The 21,871-nt window shown below is 40.3% G+C and overlaps 1 protein-coding gene across 3 annotated transcripts in view; it reads left to right on the forward strand.

The window, feature by feature from the left end:
• The first annotated feature begins 441 nt into the window (after positions 1–441).
• Positions 442–21,871, forward strand: part of ESRRG (estrogen related receptor gamma) — a 591,202-nt gene continuing 569,772 nt past the window's right edge. For 2 of the 3 annotated variants that reach the window (XM_079107169.1, XM_079107170.1), the window contains exons 1-2: positions 442–648; positions 1,473–1,551. The gene's annotated coding sequence lies outside the window, so the exon portion shown is untranslated. The remainder of the gene's footprint in view (positions 649–1,472; positions 1,552–21,871) is intronic. The other variant, XM_079107167.1, reaches the window with a different exon arrangement.

Consider the following 21,871-nt stretch of genomic DNA (forward strand, 5'->3'; position numbering starts at 1 on the left):
TTCCTGTGTGGGGCCTCACCGGTGGTGTTGGACCGACGTGGGCAAATGAAAGAACAAGCACCACCATTCCCGTGCGTCCTTCTTCCCCTTCCAGCTAGAGGCCTCTTAGGGAGGGCTTGGTCCCCCACTCCCCAGGCCTGGCGAAGAGAATCGAGTCTTCATAGGGGAGCGGCACAAAGTCCCTTCACCTGCAGCTCCTTGCTTCAGCTGCAGCGTCCTAAATTTGTCCAATCCCCACAGCCACCTGTGTTGATTCTTCTATTGACCCTGTTTATTTTTGTTAGCAACATCCAGGATAAATTTAGCGAAACAACCTCCTGAAATGGGTTGTTTGAAGTGGAAAGCGAGTAGCTGTTGTCCTCAGGGATTTTATTTTGAGGACCTAGAATGAAAATGAAAAACTAACCCAACCACCACCCACAACTCTGTCCCAAGGAAAGGGGGAGGGTGGACTGAGAGTCGCGCCCGGGACTTCCAATCATTTAGACAGTTCGCTTTCTTCTGGGAGGCAGGTGTGAGGGGGCGCAGAGAAAAGGCATCCCGCCCCCAGGGTGGGGAGGACTAAGTGAGGAAGATCTCGTGGTGCATCCCTCAGGGTGAGCTTCTCTCAGATCTTGCGGGCCCCACGCAAGCAAAGACACAATTCAGGTGATTGCCTTGGCGCTTCGGGTCGGGCCCGGGAGGAGGGTTCAAGCAAAGTAATCGAGAAAGGGGTTTGCTAGCACTGGAAGGCTATTGTCTGTGGGAAAGAAACCTGCAGTCCAGGTACCCAGGTACTTTTTTGTGCCACGTGAATTCACCCTTTCGCATTTCCTCCCGAAATGCGGGATTACCAAATTCCTATCGTGGCACTTCAACAAGATCCTAAACCCTGTCACTGTTTTCCTTCCTCCCTATCTCCCCTCTCCCCGCGCCCCAGCTTCCGTCGCTCCGGTAGTCCCGGGGAAACCCGGCTCGGGATCCTCCTCTTCCTCCTCTCCTCGTCAACAGCCAACCCCTTTGGAACTCCGCTCCCCTGGGTCTTTGCCCTTTCTAGCTGGTGTGGAGCTGTGGGCCGGGGTTGGGTTAAGAGGGAGTAGCTGCAAAGGTAGGTGGATGGGGAAGATCAGAGACGGTGTGGTTCCTTCTTTGCAAAAGTAACAAAAACTACTGTAAATTCTACTAAAATTAAATTCCACCCCCCCCCCCTTCAAATCTGTCTCCTCCTCACTCCTAAAAGAGAGTGTGTGGTGGGGGGGGGGGGGGGGAGTCGGGCTGTCCCCGGAAAGGGGGGATCCTGCGCAAAATTACGCCCGCTCCTCTCATTTGTTAGTTGATTCAGTCCAAAAGTTTGCTATTTATAGGCTACACGAGGCAGCCTGAATCCCCGCGCCCGCTTCCTTGTGCCAAATGAGAGCGGTCCCGGAGGCGCCGAGCGGCCCGTCCCAGTCGTGTCCCGTGATTTTTGTTTTGTTTCTGCCCTCACGCTGCAGGCAACCAGAGAAAAGACCGCGGGGAGCCCCCCAAATCACCCACTCGCTGTAGCTGAGAGCCGCTCTGCACTCCAACCTTGTGAGTTTTCCACTGACCCCCGCGGTGCGCGCCGGCGGGAGGGCGCGCAAGAGGCGCTGCCGCTCTGCAGCCTCGGCGCTCGCACCCCTCAATCAGTTCTCCCTCTCCGCCTATGCCCTCTTCGACCTCCAGCTCTTCGCTCTCTCTCCTCCCTCTTTGATCTCTCCCTTCTCTATTTCAGTGCATCTTGTACTCTTCCTTCACCTCTTTGGCTCTACTTTCAACTTCCAGTTGAGTTTGCTTCTAGACACAAAAAGGGAAAACTGGCCTTTACGCGGGAGGCGGGGTGGGCGTGTGTGCTTCTTAAAGAAGAAAACTGCTGGGTTGGACGAGGGAGGGCGCGAGGGGAAGGCGCGTGCTGGAGCCGATCGGGAGCGCGGACCCGCGCTCTGGGGGAGGGGACGAGGTGCGTCCGGACCGAGACCTTTCTCTGCAGAGGCTCTGACCGCGGGATGAAAATGCAGTGCCGGTGTAGCCCGGCCAGTTGGCGCAATCCCGGTGCGGCGCACGAACAGATTTGTCTTAATCAAAATCTCGGGACCGCTCTGGTTTGAAAAGAGCGAAAAGGGAGGGAGAACGTGGGCATGGGCTGAAGATGGCCGGAAATAGAGTCAGGGTCAGGTCTCTAAATTCCAGGTACACTGGGCGCTGCGATCTTTTTTTCCAGTGGCTGCGGACAAGGGACTTGCTTGAGCAGAGACCAAAGGTGCAAGCGGATCGGGTGGTAGGTCCATCCCTAGGCCTTGACCTTGCCCTCTTTTCTAAATGCCAGAGCCTCAACCCTTGCTTCTACGTTTTAGAAATCAAATGTCAAGGGGGTGGGAAGTACGGCAGGTTGGAAAGGTTCCCTGAGCCCGGGGTGAGAGGAGCTTAAGGCGCGCCTCTATGGCGCAGGGAACAGCTGTGCGCCGCCAGGAGCTTTCTTGCAGGCGCACAGCGACCCGCTTGAGACTCCCTCACGGTGGGTCAAAGTGCACTTTTCTGTCAGTGCCTAGGCATGACTATGAGGGGAGTGAGAATGGGAAGATTATGATTGAAAATAGTTGCGGGCTTGAATACTTTTGGCCGAAAATGAGAGCATAGTGCCGGGGGAGGGGGTAGACATGGGGAGTAGTTAAGAACTACAGAGGGAAGGAGCTGACTTTGCCTCTCTGTTGGCCCTGGGCCCCGTGCCCCGGCCAAGTGCACGCATCTGGATTAACTTCTTAAGTGCCATCACTTTTTTCCAACACAGTGAATGTCACAGTTAGAATTGGCCACATTCCCCCAAAATCCCAAGCGTCCTTTGCAGATAGACTTGTGGGGAGAGTGAAGACCAAGCTCCAATTAGTGATGCTGCCACATCCAGAGGACATACTTCCCAGGGTGTGTGACCAGAGTTGCCCTTCACTGAAACAGTACCAGATCGGTTATAGTGTGTTCCCAGCCTGTATCCCCACCTCCCTCTGGAGTTCATACTGCAGGAACAGTCTAGTTCAGACTGGGCCAGGGGCATCCACACCTGGCCATGACCTATCTAGATTCTCACCCTTGCCCGCCCAATACACCTTGTAAGCCAACCAGCAAGCAAAAAGCAAGAGCATTTTACTAGTTTCCCTGGGCCACAACTGGGAAAATGGGTAGATGTGAATCTTAGAACAACTTCATAGCTAGAAACGAATGGCATTTATGGCCAATTATTAAAATTTGGGAGCTGGAGGTTCTGTGTCTTAGGATCTCTCCCCAACCCCATTAAGGGACAGAAAATGCCATTGAACTTTCCCTGGGTTTATCTGGGTTGCTTTTTCTTTTTGTAAACCTTCAGGGAAGGAAGGAAGAAAATAAGATGGAATTAAACAGGAAAAGAGGGGAATGGAATGATAAAAGGGAAGCCACAGTAAAAAAGAATGACCCCTGCTAGCTGTTTTACCTCCTTGTCCCCTTCAGAAGGAACAGAATCTTTCCAGAGGGAAGAAATCAGCCCAAGAAAGCTACTCTTCACCCCCAGGTTCCCTGATGATAGCCAGCCAGTGGGCATGTGTCTGCCTGTGCAATGATTTGTCCTCAGCCCCCACAATTCCTAATCCCTGGACACACCTTGCTCAGGCACTGATCAAAGACAAAGTCCAAATGTGCCCTCCTGGCAACTCTCTGGAGTTCTATTTTGGCATAAACTAGCTGTCCTGAAGGTAGAAACTGAGGTGCCAAGCTTCTGGGCTTTAGTGGGAAAAGAGCCCTTTCTGAAATCTTTTTGCTTTTAGGACTTTTGTGAACCAAAAGGGCTTTCCCCAGCCTTTGACAGAGTCTTAGAACTCTGAAGCTTCCTTTGCTCAGCGAAGTGAAATTAACTTGCTCCAGCAATGAGCTCTGGCTCAGCTCTCTATGCCACTGTGCCTCCGGTATCCTAGTTCGTTCTCTGCCAGCACAGATTCCTTTCTGGCCTGTCCTTCCTCACTCAGTCTCTGTTAAAGTGTCTTCAATCCCTGGGACTTTATCTGCAGGTTGGGGCTCTAGATTAGAAGTTTTCATTCTCAGTGTGCATAAAGATGACATTTCTACCTTTAAGACAAAGAACAAACTTTCTATGAAGGGAGTTGGTGACAGAGAACAGGGAGGTCTCTTTGTTTCCAAATTAATTAACCAAAGGAAAAGAAAACTTCTTTTCTTCAAAACAGCTCGTTTTCAAGGAACTCTGGAAAATGGCAGGAAGAATGGTCCTTTTCCAATTTCTTCAGGCTGCCTCCTGAAAACCCATAGAAGAGGCAATGAGAGGGAAACCCACGTGCCCAGCTGTTGCCCCTCCTATTATATGGCCTTAGGTCATGGTTATGAACAGTGGTCACTATTTTACCTTTCATAGCAGAAACACCCCAACTGTTTGTAAGTCATGCATTTTGTGACTGCCGAATGACCTTGGATGGGATGATCAGCTTGCACTACCCCAGACCAAGGGGTTTTTATTAACCCCAAAATTTCCTGTTGGAGCATAATAGTTCCTCCTTTTCTCAGCCCCACCTCCAATGGTTGAACCACTATCCTGGCCTCTTTCCTAGTTTAATTGGGTCATCTGGGAATGAGAAGGACCTTGGAGACCCTACTTGCCCCTCTTCCTTCCCCAGGCTAGACCTTTGACGGAATAAAGAATTTCTGTGCTGAGAGTGCATGTTTGGATGAAGACAATGGCCAAATGCATTCCTCAAAGCATAACAATTCCTTTGACTTTCTCCTCCTTTCCTTTGACTCCAAACACCATCTTTCTTGGTCTGAAACCCCAGGGCTCCAGCAATGTGGTTTTCTTAACTGAGGTGTCCTCACTTCTAGGGGTGATTTTGTTTTGTTATTTATTTTTGTTTAGAGGAACTGAGTGCAGTCTTCTTCCAGGATTTCATTTGATCATTAAATTTACACATTTCCAGGCCTGAGGCCCAGATGGTAAAATGGAGGGAATTTGGAAAAACTCAGAGAGGACCTAAGGAACTCTGTTGGAAAAGGAATTTTAGTTAACTTGATGTTTTCTTGTTATATCACATCAGTTCTTCTCTCTCAAGTGAAGGAAATGGAATTATTGAACTACGTTAACTGTTTTAGCCACACATCCAGGTCTATATTCTGGCTGAACACGTTTAGAATTTGACCATTGGCTACATATGCAACCTGCAGAGTTTTCTGTACCCTCTTCTATGCCACTTAATTTTGACATAAAATAGAAGGGTTTACTTTTCATCAGGTTCCTTGTTCACCTTCAACAGATTGGTTTCAGTTTCTGTATTTCTCAAATTTCTTTAAAATAACAGGACATGAACCAGATATGTTTAGTTCTATGGGACTGGATTACTTGGAGCACACTTCTCCAGGTAGTTCTGGCTAAAACCGCCTTTACTCTCACCTGAAGTAGACAGATACTTAAGATGAAAGAGAGGGATTTTTTTTTTTTTAATCTGAATTATTCAATGCCGTCTTTTTTTTTTTTTTTTTTTAATTCTACCTGTTTGGAATAAATCTAGTCATATTAACATTTAAATAGACATGTCATAAAAGGTAAGCATAATTTTTTATGTGGATAATTTCTTTGAGGTATTTTAAAATCATAGCTTAGGTATTTAACATAACTTCAGGAAACTGTACCTTTGAAATTAATTGACAACTGCTTTTATTTTCAGAACCTTCTATCTTACTTTACCATACTTTATAATTGTATTCTTTGATCCAATTGAATCTGCAATCAACAGCTTTAGGCAAGTGTGTGTACTTAAATGAGATTTTTCCCAACTTTTTAATTTGTCCCACTTTTTCTCCTGTGTAACTTTACAGTTCAGAAAAATTAAATCTGGGACATAGATTATTTTACTGGTCTGCTTATTTAAGCTGCATTTTATTGGTAAATATGTTTCTTTGTGTGAGAAAAATATATATCATCTTTTTTAGGAAGTCTTTTTAAATAGTTTATCTCCAGTGTTCTTTATTTTCTCTATCAGATACAGTGTTATTTCTGGTTCATTTATCTCACATCAACTAAGGAAAAATTCAAATTACTGATCTCTGAAAAATCATATCCCTCCCCTTACCAGAGTAATTAATGTGTAATTATTTTAATTTACACATTTTATGTAATTGAGAAAGTAAAAGGTTTCACACATATTCCTTAATCACTGATGGCCAAGTTGGCTAAACTATGACAGGGAACATTTGGAAGTAGAGATGTAACATTAGAAAAGTTGAAATTTCTACTGGCAAATCAACCCAAAAATGCTATTCAAGAGCAAAGGGATAATGGCAGATGGTACATTGGAATACAAGGAATGAGGACAACTTGTCACCTTCTGATATTCAGGATGCAGTATTTCACTCTTTGAAAGCTTTTGGGGTGGTGCTGCTCAGTGGTAGAAGGCTTCCCTAGTATGTACGAAGCCTGCGATTGAACACAGGCACCATGATACTTGTGCGTGTGTGCACATACACCCATTATTTGGGTGATATACTGCATTAAATTATTTTGTATGAGAGGAAGAGACTTTTTGCATCTTTCACTTGGGGTTCAAGTGAGTATTTTAAAAATGTAAAATGGACAGAACATAAAATTCACCATTTTAAAGCATGTGACTTAATGGCTTTTACTACATTCATAGTAATGTGCTATTATTACCACTATTCAAATCCAGAATATTTATTACCCCCCCCCAAAAAAAAAAAAAAAAACCTGATCTCATTTAAGCAGTCAGTGCTCATTCCTCCCTCCCCCTCTCCTCAGTGCCTGGCAACTACTCTCCTTTCTGTCTCCATGGATTTGCCTATTCTAGATATTTCATATAAAAGGAATTACACAATATGTGATCTTTTTGGTCTGATTTCTTTCACTTGATAAAGTGTTGTCAAGGTTCATCCATGTTATAACATGTATTAGTACTTCTTCATTCTTGTCTGAATAGTATTTAATTGTATAGATTTACATATCGTGTTTACTCATTCATCAGTTGATGGAGATTTGGAGTGTTTCTATTTTTTGGCTATTATGAATAATGAATGCCACTATGAACATGTATATACAGACTTTTGTTTAAACTTAAGTTTTCAGTTCTTGGGTACAACTTTCATGGGAATTACCATATAGCTTTCCATAGCAGATACCTAATTTATATTCACACCAGAAACAGATGAGGATACAATTTTTCCACATTCTATTAACATTTATTTACTTTTAAAAAGTGATAACCATAATAGTGGATGTAAATAGTATCATACTTTTATTTTAATTTATATTCCCCTAATGACTAATGATGTTGAGCATCTTTTCATGTTCTTATTAGCCATTTGTATATCCTCTTTGGAGCAATGTCTGTTCAGGGCATTTGTCCATTTAAAACAATGTTTTCCCTTCTTGTTGAATTGTACAAATTATTTATATGTTCAGAATACTAGACATAGATAATGTACAAATATTTATACTTCTATTTTTGTGGGTGATTTTTCATTTTCTTGATAGTATCCTATAATCTGAGTTTTAATTTTAATAAATAGCAGTTTATCCATAGTTAGTTTTAAAATTTGGTGCATTTTATATTCTCAAGAAGACTCAAATACAGCACACACACACACACACACACACACACAAATATAAATTAAAACTCCAAATCCTAAAGAGAAAACTCTTTTGTACTGCCTAAACAACTTTATCAAATGCAGGTTACCAGAGAGTACATGAAGTTACTGCTGTTGTTCAAGAAAAGGAAACAGCTAGGGCTACATTGACCTTTTTATTCAAAGAAGTCCTGACTTATTCAGATAAGGTGTCTATCCTGGTGAATGAGATCTTTTATCTCAAGAGGACGGTCATTGTTTTTTTAAAAAATTATCACTATCAAATTCATCTACCAAGAAATTTCAAATAGTCTTCTCTGTTTAAATAACATTAAGGATCTGCCTTAAACCAACAAGAACCAGGAAAATCAAAGTAAAGGTTGACAGGGTGTTCCTAACTTAGCAGTTTCTATCACTCAGGCCTGGACAGTCAGGTGACCTGCTTTTAAAGTCCCTGGGAGAAAGGTCTTGGAGTCAGAGAGAAGAGAAAGTAAATTATTGCAAAACATTGTTAAATCAAAAGTTAATAAAAAAGTCAGATTATAAATGGACATTATGGAATGTCAAGGATTTGTCTATTATCTCAAAGTGGTTACTCTTGAACAATTCATTTATTGATTAAAATAGCTCACAATGGTTTGAGTCATATCTTTATATAATTATTTAGTTATTGAGAAAGAAACCCGGTGGTGAATGCTAGTTTGGAGACCTCTGATTTTGTCCATCTGAGTTCTTGGCTCAGATTTGTATATTTGTCATTTTCTGGAGTGTACTTTTGGGCAAATCATTTTGTAAATTCCTATGCCCATTGCTCCCGAATGGCTGGTGAGCACATGCAGCTGCCTCCCTAAAGAATTCCTGACGGGCCCCTAGGGAAACTCAGTGTCCTTATCTATGGAGTAATATGGTCATCCCACAGTTAGGGTGGGGATCAAATGGAATAATATATATGAAAATGTTACCTGCCCATGGGTTATATTTATAAAGCACTTTGAGGTTTTGTGTGTTTCATTGTTTATGTAGCACTTGCTATATGTCAGGTATTATCCTAAGATTTAAAAATATTTAAAAAAAAGGGGGGGGGGTTGGTGGTATAGCTCAGAGGTATAGCACTTACCTGACACCCGTTGGCCCTGGGTTTGGTCTCTAGCACCACATGGGAAAAAAAGTTAAAAATGGAGTTCTTAAACAATCTTAGAAGGTAGGTGCTATTATTTATTCCTGTGTTACAGGTGAGAAAATGGAGATGCAGAAGTTTTATAAAACTTGCCTAAGTTCCTACAGCTGATTAGTGGCACAGCTAGATATCCACTCTAGGAAGTCTTGCTCTCAAGTCCATATTCTTACTTATTATATTAAACTGCTTAAAATGAAAATTCTACAAACTTCAGATGAAAATGAAAATCTCTACATTAGTTGATGTAAATATTTGTCAAGTCCCATTAGGTACCAGAGTGCTCTTAAAACATTGGAAGATCTATCAATGCTAGGGTTGTTTTCCTGCATTCTCTCATGGGTATAATTGGCTAGAACTGAATTATCATTGTCATCTTTTGGCAGTTGTCCAACTTGGCTTGATTATTCACTTATTAGTTACTACTAACATATAGGCAAGGAAAATGGGTCATAGCCAAAACCATGATGATAAAGGCAGCAATAACCAGGAAATGAACACTGTGCATGAATTTAGATCTGCGAAGTTTTCTTGCTGCTAGTATTAAACCCAGAACAATGGGCCATCAATTTTGTTAGGTACCCACTCAGTGCTTGAAAAGCTCTGATAATTTGTCTTCTAGGCAGAGGTCTTTTATTATAGAATTTGTTTTCTTGTTTTATGCACAAGAGGTAAGTACAAGACATATATGATCTATTCCAAAAGCAGATTTCAGAATATGTCACCAGGTTGGGAAACAATCCTATCTTTAGTGATTTCAAAATATTCATGTTATGCAGTAGAACTGTGTGCCTAGCAATTACCCTGAGTACTGACCACTATAGAAGGGTGTCCTGAATGGAAAGACAATCAAGTATGCAGAGTATATTATCATTATATGTATTTCAATACATTCTAATTTTTGAATAATAGTTAATTATTAGTGAGAAATACTTGTTAGAGCCTTCCTTTTGTAAATATGTCAGTGCCTACTGAAGAGTTTACTTTAGTTATTTGCCTATTTAAGATTCAAGAGTCTGCTTTTTGAAAGTCTGATATCAAGCAGAAGAAATATTTCAATGTTCTGTGTGCTGTGGCCATTGTCATATAGTGTCGCCCTTATCATGATTTGGCCAATGTCAGATCCATAAGCAAGAGCCTTTACAGTTTACTGGGTTGATTGACATGGATATGCACCGTAGATTGCTTCATACCTATTTTGTCTGTCTTGAAATATCCAACAGAAACCTTTGAGTGCTGTCATACTTCTTTTGTTGTGATGTGGTTTGTTGAATATATGTTAAAATAACTGTAGATTTACTGACTTTATTGAACAATATATGTTTGGTACCTACTAGGTTTCAAAATAGAACTTTATAAACACTTTCTCCTTTATGCAGTGTTATGAGGTAGATAAAGAAATTCCAGCCAGGTAGGTTATGAAATGTATGATGAATCTCACAGAGAGGAGAGTGAGGCTTAGAGATTACTGTCCATGACCACATGACTAGTGAGATTGCTGATCAGCAACTCAAACCCAGGCCTCTGATATCAAGTCCAGAGTTTCTCAACAATGACCTCTTCATCAGCTTTTCTGAGAATGGATTCTACCTGAATACCTGTGTCAGAATGGCCTAATTATTTGTGTAAAGTGTAGATTCCTGGGTCCTGCTCTAGAAATCCTGAGGACTCCGAATTTTTTGTCATTCTGAATCTCTGGAAATATACACAGTAGATAGAAAGCTTTTTTGGTCTAGATCCTTGAAATATTTGCTTAAGTTAGTTTGGCACCAAGAAAAGATAGTTTGGGCAGAAAAGAGAAGTTTCTGATCATATTTGGTAAATTCTTAGTACTTACTTTACAAGTTGGAATTTATTTTTTTGCAGTACTAGGGATGGTGGGCCTTGCCCTTGGTGGGCCAGTGCCCTGTCTCTGAGCTTATGCCCCTAGCTCCAAGGTGGTATTTAAGAGGTTCAAAGTGACTCTGAAGTTTGGGAAGGTTGCACTTATTTAAAGTATTTCCTAGAAGTATGATACTTTTATTACATACTTTCACAAAGCTAGCTCTCTGGTTTTTCTGCTTTACTGACCGTGTGGTCCTTTCCACATTGTTTCTCTGCAATCCCCTGAAGTGTTGTCTCATTTGTATAGTTAGAGCTAACCCAACTCTGGGTTATCTGAGAAGAAATTCAGGACAAGTGATTTCCTTGAAGGCAAGTGGCACAGAGGTGACCTCTTCTCTTAGGGACTGTCAAGAGCTCAGTTGTATGGCCACACCTAGTTGCAAGGGAGACTGGGCATTGTGGTCATTTTTAGGTGGTCATGAGCTCATCTAAATCAGCATTCTGTAAAAGAGGAAGGAAAAGGACTTTGGGGGACAGCCATCATTCTGGAATAAGACTTTGGCTCTTAAACATCAGACCTCGCTGAGTTTAAAACCACATTCAGCCATCTACCCGAATCATTCTTGTCTTGTACCCTCTAACTTGGTTCATGGCTACACTAACCTCCTCCCATGCTCCCAGGGAACAGAGAGATGGTCTTTGACTCTTTCTTCCCTTACTCTTTTTTCCATCTCTTTTGAAACTGCCCATTCCACTTAATCCCCTACTTTTGCCTTGGTTCATGCCTCATCATCTCTTATCTGGGCTTGTAAAATGGCCTCCTAACTGGTCCCCCTGTCCCTAATACCAGCCTATCAAGGACATCCTTCACACTACCAGGAGAGTGATTTTTCTAAAATGCAAATCTGATCATCATTTTACTCCCTTTTTACAACCCTTCAGTGATTTCCCATGGCAAACATCCAAATTGCTTTGCAGAGCACAAAAGGCCCTCTGTGGTTTAGTCCCTGAATCTCTCCAGCCTCACTTCTGACACTTCACTATTTCCCTCCCCCAGACAGATCACACCCACAGCTTCAGTTACACTGAATGATGGCAAACTGTTTTGCTTCTCTCTGGCTCTGTTCATGTGCCCCTTCTGCCTGATAAATGATGATATAGCCTTCAAGACCCAACACAGCTGACCTCTGTGCTGTGACATTATCCCAACCCTTCAAGACCCAACACAGCTGACCTCTGTGCTGTGACATTATCCCAACCCTTCAAGACCCAACACAGCTGACCCCTATGCTGCAACATTATCCCAACCCTTCCCCAGGGAATCTTCATCACTCTTGCATTTATTCCACAAACTTTATTCGATTGAATACCTATCTTTTCGGCACTGTGCTAAGCATTGGTCATGAGGACAGAAGTAGATCTGGTTCCTGCCCTTATGGAGCTTATAGTCTCCTGGCACAGTTGAACATTGATCAGATTCTCACAGTAAATGGGAAATTGCAACTGTGGTAAACACAATGAAGAAGTAAAAAAAAAAGGGGGGGGCATGATGATTAGATTAAGAGGAGAATTTGACCTCGTAAAGAAGCAGAGGAGACTTTCACCAAGGAAGTGTGCTTGAGCCGAAAGCTGAAAGATGAATTAACCACTTGAGAAAAATTAACTGTAGGTAGAGGAAATAGTGTATGCAAAAACCCTGTATCAACAGGGATTTTAGGATATATGATGGAATTGAATAAAACCAGGTTCAGTGGGGTTCTGGGTAGGGGTGTTAGGTACAGGAGGACACAGAAGCAGTAGTGGCCAGACTCTGAAGAATATTATAGGTGATGTTAAGGAGGTTTCTCTTTATTTTTATTTATTTATTTATTTTTGCACAGGATGCTTAACTACTGAGACATATCCCTGGCTCATTATTTTAAAAAATATTTTTTATTTAGAGATAGGGTCTCACTAAGTTGCTTAGGGCCTTGCGAAGTTGCTGAGGCTGGCTTTGAACTCCAGATCCTCCTGCCTCTGCCTCCCTAGCCACTGGGATTACAGGCATATACCACTGTGCCTGGTGATTTCTCTTAATGAAGAGTCATTTTAAGTGAGAGAAGCGAGGATCAGTTTTTCTTTTTCTTTTTTTTTTTTTTTTTTTGTTCTTTGTTTTAAGAACTCATTCTGACTATTGTGTGAATAATGAATTTAAGGTACATGATGCTAGACTTGTTAAGCAAGATATTCTGAGATACTGAGTTAGGGTCGTGATAGTGGAGATGAAGTAAAACATTTAGAAATAGGTATGATATATGAAGGAGAAGACAGTTCTTGTATACCTGGATGAATACAAAGCTGGATGGCAAAGCTAGTCATGGGGCTAAGGAACATGAGAAGAAACCTAGTTTAAATGTGAGAGACTATGTTAGCTCTGTGTTTCTGTGACAAAATACCTGAGATAATCAATTTGCAAAGAGAACAAGTTTATTTTGGCTCATAGTTTTAGAAGTTTCAGTCCATGGTTTGGCCTCTTGACTTTAGGAACATGGTAAACCAATTCATCATAGTGGGAGTGTTTGGCAGAGAAAATCACCCACCTTGTGGTAACCAGGAAGCAAAGATAAGAAGGGGCTGGGATTCACGGACTTGGCTCCAAGGATCTAAGTTCCTCCCACTAGCCCCTACCTCTTAAATGCTCTACCATCTCTTAACAGAGCCCCAGGTGGTAACCAAGGTTTCAACACATGGCCTTAGGGGTATGTTCAAGAGCCAGACTGTAGCATGTGTTTTGGAGAAAGTCCAGAGGAGTGATTCATGTTATATTATACATATACCTATTACTTCATATTTACTGTATTGTGATTGCCTTTGTGTGTGTGTGTGTCAGACTGTGAGCTCCCTGAAGGAATGGAGCAACATTTATTATTATTATTATTATTATTTTATTTTTATATCCCCAGTACTATTCCTGTAACTGTTCATAGTATTTGCTCAGTAAATGTTTGTGAATAAATGATGTAACTGACCCCAAGGCCTACACAATTTCTCCCACACCAGTAATGGGAGGGGGAAAAAAAAAGAACTGGAAAGGCAAGTTGGGGCTCAGTTGTAGAGTGTTTTAAATCCCTGGCTAAGAAGTTGCATTGTGACATAAAATGTAATTAAACCTCAAGTTTACATTTACTTTCCAATCCAACCTTTGTTTCAAATAATACTTCTGTTATTTTTAAAATCATATAATGTTTACTCAAGGGACATTCTCTCCTAGGTAAATCAAAGCCAGCCAAGCTCTGAGAAAAATAGAGATCATGCTATAAAAACCAGCTATGCTTTTATGCTGCAGGACCAAATGAAATTAGAATAAATTCACATGAAAAAGGTTCACAGATACAAAAGAGATGGAACTAGGACTGTTTATATTTTGGCTTTCTCCCTTTTCATTTTGTATTGGAGGTTAGGATTCAATCATTAGGGCAGATCTAAAGAGACATTCAGACATTTACATGGTCTGTTGCTGGGTTATTTTCACAGCATGTATCTGAAGAGATTAATGTTGAAGGGCTACCACTGTTTCTTGAAGTCACAGTGATAGAACAATATTTTGAATGTGTTGAATTTAGTCATAACCACACAAACAGCCTCTATCTGTGGTGAAACAAAGCTAAGTCTATAAATGGCCTGTGAAGTGCTTGGAATTAAAACTGACTTGTGCAGAACCTAGTTTGAACTGGGTTTGCACACAGTAATGAATGGGTCTGTTTTAGGTTTATTAATCCAGACTCAGATGAGAATCACTTGTACCATAATCCTGAAACTGGATACATCATCCTGTATTGTTTTATTAGAAATTTTATTTTTAAGGCCCATACCTATCTCCCACACAAAATATGCAAATATTGAGGCCAAATAATGTATTTTTCCCTCTTGGTATGCACTTTATTTTTGCACATACAACTCATTCTATTTCTTTGTAAGATTGTATTTTCCTTATCTCTTGTGAGCAGAGGGAACAGTGGTTGTCTTGGATGAACCATCAGTTTTTTCTTGTTGATCTTAATGATGAGAACATGAATTGAGTATCATGCGACTAACAGCCCAATCACATTGGTTTTAATGACTGACTCACAAGTATGACTAGATACAGTTACAGACTATGTGGTTAACATCTGCAAAGTACAAAGTGTAAATCTGATGGTTTTTTAGTAACTTCGGTCCTGAAAGACAATTGAGCTGAAGGTAGATCTTAGAAATGCTGATATTTGCATTAAGGAGTTTAGCAGAGTGATTTAAAGTCCAAGATCCAGAATCAGAATGCTTGGGTTAATTTCTTCTTGTAGCCGTTTATTAGCAGTATAACCTTGGGTTAATTATGTAACTTCTTGTTTCTCAGTTTCCCCAAATGGGCAAAGAGTTATTAATATACTTAATGCATTGGGTTGTTGGGAAAATTAAAATTGTTATCAGTAGACTGCTTAAAACCTGGCACATAGGAAGCACCAAATAATTTCTAATGACTATTAATTAGATTAGGAAGATGCTTAAGAGATGGGTTTTATAGAGATGAAGATTGGTGAAGGCAAAGTCAGTGCACCTTTTGGTAAAAGGAAAGAATTTTGAACTTTCTGGTGAAGCATTAAATATATATCATCTGCTTGGGCTCTTAAACAATTATTTAAGAGATTTCTTTCTGTAAATACTCTCCAAAAGTATTGGGAGTATCAAAAAATATTGCAGAGAACCTGAAGATAATAAGTGTCATTTAGTGATAATTAAAGACCTTGAGATGATTTAGTTTGGTGACAAGAAAGTAAAAAAATAATATCACTAGCTTGGACTTGGAAATGGATTTATTAACATATGTAATAATGTCAAGTATTTATTGAGTGCTTATTACATCACAGGAACTTAATTTCATTTAATTATTTGATTTCACTTAATTCTTTAGTCATTTAATTTCATTTGCCCTTATGAAACTCAAAAGTATTGTTATCTCCATTTTACATCTAACTAAACTGAGCCTTGGAGTAATGATGTGGTTTTTCAAAATTCCTAAAGTTGGGTACCAGGATCAGTATTTCAATCTGGTTGGGGCAAACTTGGAAAGCCAGTTCTATTATTTTATTTATTTATTTATTTTTCAGTGCTGAAGGTGGAACTGACGGCCTCACATGTGCTAGGCAAGTGTTCTACCACTGAGCAAAAACCCTATCCCTAAAACCAGTATTTTAACATTGTATTTCCTGATGTATACTATTATTTATATTAATAACTATCATCAATATGGTATTTTTAGTTTTACAGGGCACTTAAAAAGCCTTATAAGTTAAATATTCTTTAAGTTTCTGTTCTGCTGGTAAGGACATTGAAGCATAATGAGATGGATTGATTTGCGTAGGATTATTCAGTAGCTATGTGTTTTAGTCAGTTTTTTCACTGCTATTACTAAAGGACCTGACTGGAGCAACTATAGAGGAAGAAGAGTTTATTTGAGGGCTCACAATTTCAGAGTTCTCAGTCCATAGATAGCCAGCTTCATTCCTGGGCTTGAGATAAAGCTGAACATCATGGTGGATGGGTGTAGTAGAGGGAAGCAGTTCATATGATGATCAGGAACCAGAGAGAGAGGTCTCCACTTGACAGATACAAATATATACTCCCCAAACCACACTCCAATTGCCACCTCCTCCAGCCGCACCCTACACTTAAGTTGCCACTCAGTTAATCACTATTAGGGGATTAATTCACTGGTTGGGTTAAGGCTCTCACAACCCAATCATTTCATGTCTGAACCTTCTTGCATTGTCTCATACATGAGCTTTTGGGGGATACCCCACATCCAAACCATAACACTATGAATCCCATTCTTATGGCTCCAAGTTTTCTATTGTAGACACAATCCTCTAATCATGGAGATTCTTGCTAACTCCAAATCTACCATCAACCCAGTTGACTGATGAAGCAGAGGAGGGGTAGGAGACAAGAGAGATGCCAATAGGGAAGAGATTCATGAAGGAGGGAAGCAGCCAGGATGTAGGAGAAAAGCAGGGCTCTAACTACATTCACACTGTCTTTACAAGTACACAGCATCTTAGTTTTCATATTCTCTGTAACATGACAACTGACTTATTTTTTCCCCTTCATTAACAATGTCAAAATTATAACTAAAAATATCTAAATTAGACTTCAGAATATTTTGATAGTATGGATATTAAAATGCTATGGGAGCTATGGGAATTTGCTCTTCCCTTAAATTATGATACTCATTCTACCTATTACCATGTTATATTTCAGGTAGGCACCATTACAGTCAAAACATTCCACTTTTTGATAAAACACTGCCTGCAAGTCCAATAGATACTGCAAGAGCTTACATCAGGAAAACTCATGGGCTTAAGCACATCAGGAAAATCATGGATTATTAGTTGGGTTGAATTAGTAGCAAGTCATTATACCCTATCTGGGAATTTGCCAATGAGATGACAACCAGAGTTAGGACCTGCCGGCAATTGCTGCTATCCATTGTGATGGCTTTATACATTCCTCTCAAGATAATTAAGATATTTATATCCATAAAATGGAAAAGTGCCTATCTTAATCTATTTTATCTATAATGTCTACCTAGAACCTAGACATTTTAACAGGCTGAATATGAGATCAGGATCTTTGTAAAAAAACACATTAATCAATCTTTCATTCAGTCTTTTCCCCCTTCTGTATGCACTTATAATAAAAATTGCCATTGAGAAATATCTGAAAAACTGGTAGTCAATGGATTGGAAGTCAGCCTGCTATACTCATTCATTTATTTATTCATTCATCAAATTTATATTGAGAAGGCCCAGTTCTGGGGGCTAGGTAGTGAATGAAAATGCAAAAGTCCTGGGGCTCCTGAAACTTAGGTTTTAGGTGAGAGATAGTGAGCAGGTACTATGTAGAATATAAGATAATTGTATGTTTTGTGGAGAAAAGAAGGAGGAAGGGAATATGAAATGATCAGGTGAACAGAAAAGGCATCTATGAGAAAGTGAATTTGAATGCAGTTGTGCAGGAAATGAAGGAACCTCACAGGATCTGGGATTAGAGCATGTTTTAGTAAGTTTTTTACTGTTGTGACCAAAAAGACCTGACCAGAACAATTAAAGGAGGAATTTGGTGCTCACAGTTTCAGAAGTCTCATTCCTTAGGTCCTAGGACCCTCCCTTCTGCAGGGTCTGAGATGAGGAGGAACATCATGGCAAAAGTGTGTGGCAGAGGAAAGCAGCTCGGAACATAGCACCAGGAAGCAGAGAGAGACTCTCCTCAATCGTGGACAAAATGTGTATTCCAAAGGCATGCCCCTAATGACCCAATTCCTCCAGCCACACCCTGCCTGCCTACAGTTACCATTCAGTTAATCCCTATCAGGAGATTAATGTACTGAGCAGGTTAAGGTTCTTATAACTTGAGCATTTCACCTCTAAGCTTTCTTGCATTGTCTCACATATGTGGGGTGTCCCCCAAAAGCCCATCTAAACCATAACAGCATTTTGAGGAGGGGAAACAACTAGTACAGAGGGGTTCAAGGATGCTCAAGCAAGGACAATGAACCTGGAACACAGGTACAAGAGGGTGAGCACAGGAGATGGAAGAGGGGTTATGGGAGACGGAGGATGGGAGAATGTGTACAGATCATGTAGTGTCTTAGAGTTCAGAGTGGGCAGAATTTGACTTCTTGTCATTTTAAATCCAGGAGGGTTGGGGCAGATAGGGAGGGGATGCTTTGAAAAAGGCACAGATGAGGCTCTTCCCGTGTCAATTGAAATTTATTGAGCATCAGCCACATGGTAAGTACTGTGTTATGCTCTGGAGATCCAAAGAAGTAAAGATACTTTCCCCTAAGTTATTCAGTTTGGTAGGAGAGATGAACAGAATCTGGTAGAGAACACACAGTTCACTGTTAAATCTTTCGGACATCCATGTACAATTGACAGGTGTGCCCCATACTATGAAATAAAAATGTTCTTAAAAACTTGTAAATAGATTGAAATTGGGTCCAGTGAATAATATTGAGAATGAACTCTGGGATATTAATAATGCCAGTAAATCTATGATTTGTCATCTTGTGAAATGAAAAAGTACCTTGCATTTAGTCAGTCTAAGTGTTCCTACTCTTGTTTTGGCTTAAAGTTTAGGTAGAGCTGTAATTAAACACCTTGATCTGGAAGGATTAATATTTTTCAGCCTTGCGCAAGTTATATGGCCCAAGAATATACGCTGTTGCCTCTTTCACTCAGGTTGGGCATACGAAGGACGGCATAATTCAAAGTGCATAGGGCTTCGTGACATTTCCAAGGCCCAATACAAAGTTTATTCTTCATTCACTGGAATTTTTAAAGTCTTGGTTATTTTATTCTACCTATTTGTGTTAGTGTTTCATCACTGTGACCAAAATACCTGACAAAAACAACTTAGTGAAGGCCTTATGGTTTTAGAGGTTAAGTCCATGGTCTGTCTCCATTGCTCTAGGCCCAAGGTGAGGCAGAGCATCATGGAGCAAAGATGTGATAGAGGAAAGCTGCTCAACTCATGGCAGCCTGCCTTGAAGCACAGAAAGAAAGAGAGAAGCAAGGGACAAAATATAACTCCCAAAGGCATGCCCCAATGATTTTCTTTCACCAACCATGTCCCACCTGCTTACAGTTACCACCCAGTAATCCATTCAAATTATAAATCTGTCAAATGGATGAATCTCTGATTAAGTTACAGCTCTTCATAATCTAGTCATTTCACTTTTGAATATTCCTGCATTAACTAACATGGGCTTTGAGGGGACACCTCATATCCAAACCATAACACTAATACTCATTTAGTTTCATACATCAAACTAGCAGGAAACTTCAAGCCTGAACACTTTTTACTTTTTCTTCTACAAGGCAAGAAAATACCCCAAATCCATGCAGTGAATCTATTCTATAAATATAAGTGTTCTGAGGTTTTGATATTATTTGAGAATGTCCCCCAAGGGACATGTCTTAAGAGCTTAGTACTCAGTGTTGCAGTGTTGAGAGGTAGTAGGACCTTTAAGAGGCAAGGCCTAGTAAGAGGTTCCCTAACTGGTCCTTTTTCTTCACTCTGGCTTCCTGTATTGCCATGTGATTTCTCTTGCTCATATTCCTGCCATTATGATGCCCTCTGCCATTAGGTCTCCACTAGAGGTGAACTGATGTTAATGTCATGCCTTTAACCTCTAGAATGGAGAGTTAAATAAGCCTATGTTTTTATAACCTCAGGCATTTCATTATAGAAACAGAAAACTGACTAATACAGGGTCCCCCTCTTTCAGTCTGAATTCTTCAAGGGAAAAGTAGCAAGAACTTGGTGGATACCTTTAATCAACCACAGTTGATTTGTTAGCCTTCTGGTAATAATTATTTATATTTTTCCAAAATGAAAACTACTCTTTCCCAAGGCTCCCATAGTTTCTTCTTTTTAGGTAGCAATGGTTTTAAAATTTAGGATTTTGTCATTTAAATCAGGTCCAGATATGGATAGGGCTTCCTGGCATAGGTCTTTGAAGATGGGTTCTCTTAATCTGAAGATAAGTTATCTGCCATCCCCCCAGCACACACTCCATATAAGATGGGGGTAGAGACACAACTTCTATAAACATTCCCATTCACAGAAGAAGATCTACAAGTAATCAACAAACATATGGAAAAATGTTCAACATCTCTAGTAATAAAAGAAATGCAAATCAAAACCACCCTAAGATTCCATCTCACCCCAATTAGAATGGCGATTATCAAGAATACAAGCAACAACAGGTGTTGGCGAGGATGTGGGGAGAAAGGTATGCTCATACATTGCTGGTGGGGCTGTAAATTAGTGCAGCCACTCTGGAAAGCAGTGTGGAGATTCCTTAGAAAACTTGGAATGGAACCACCATTTGACCCAGCTATCCCACTCCTTGGCCTATACCCAAAGGACTTAAAATCGGCATACTACAGAGATACAGCCATATCAATGTTCATTGCTGCTCAATTCACCATAGCCAGATTGTGGAACCAACCTAGATGTCCTTCAAATGATGAATGGATAAAGAAACTGTGGTATATATATATATATATATATATATATATATATATATATACACAATGGAATATTACTCAGCCATAAAGAATGATAAAATTATGGCATTTGCAGGCAAATGGATGAAATTGGAGAATATCATGCCAAGTGAGATAAGCCAATCTCAAAAAACCAAAGGTCGAATGATATCGCTAATAAGTGGATGAGGACACATAATGGGGGGAGGGAGGGGTTAGAGTTAGGGTTAGAGTTAGGGTTAGGGAGGGGGGCAAGAATGGAGGAAGGAAGGACTGTATAGAGGGAAAAGAGGGGTGGGGGGAAGGGAAAAAATAACAGAATGAATCAAACAACAATACCCTATGTAAATTTATGATTACACAAATGTTATGCCTTTACGCCATGTACAAACAGAAACAACATGTATCCCATTTGTTTACAATAAAAAAAATGCTAAAAAAAAATTCCCATTCAGAAAAATGGGAGGTGGAATGGGAAGTTAAAGCAGTTACTGATCCACAGCAATTATGAAAATTGAGCTTGTCACATGGTGTGCTAGTTCCTTGGTGAGAGTCCAGTCTTGCTTCCTTAGAAAATCTCTGGCGTTCTTGTCTCTGTTCTCATATATTGATTCCAACTTTGAATCAGTTTTCCTTAAATTGAACAAAAGTTCATGTCTGTAAATAAGTAGGTTTCTCAGCTTCTGTCCTTGTATGAGAAGATTGGGAGTCTGAAGGCTTCATTCTGCACTGTTTTTCAAGACTGGTAACTCTTCTTTCAATACAATTCTCTTAAAGATTTTTATGGATTTCTCATGACTTACTGGCCTCACCTCCATATCTCTTCAATATGTTCTTCTTCATTTTGAGCCCTCTATTAGGCTATTTATAGAAAAAAATACACTTTGGATATTTAGAGGTTTTTCTTAATGAACAGTGTTTCTATGAAGCTTGTCTGTGGGACCTTAGAAAGCCCTTTTGTAGTGGAAAGCTTCTGTAGGTCATACCCTTAAGTCTAAGTGAGGTCTACCTTCCTTCCTGACCTTCGTCCATCTATATTGGGAATGAAACCTAGGACTTTGTGCATGCTAGGTGAGCACTGTGCTATACTACCCGAACCCTTTCTGAGGTCTTAACAAAGACTTAGGATTTGATTTGTATTAACCATTTCTTGCTTTGAGAATCCTTTTTGAGAGAAACTGGAGGTAAGAAACAGTTTATT

The sequence above is a fragment of the Sciurus vulgaris genome, assembly GCF_902686455.1.
Source record: "Sciurus vulgaris genome assembly, chromosome: 12".
NCBI lineage: Eukaryota > Metazoa > Chordata > Mammalia > Rodentia > Sciuridae > Sciurus > Sciurus vulgaris.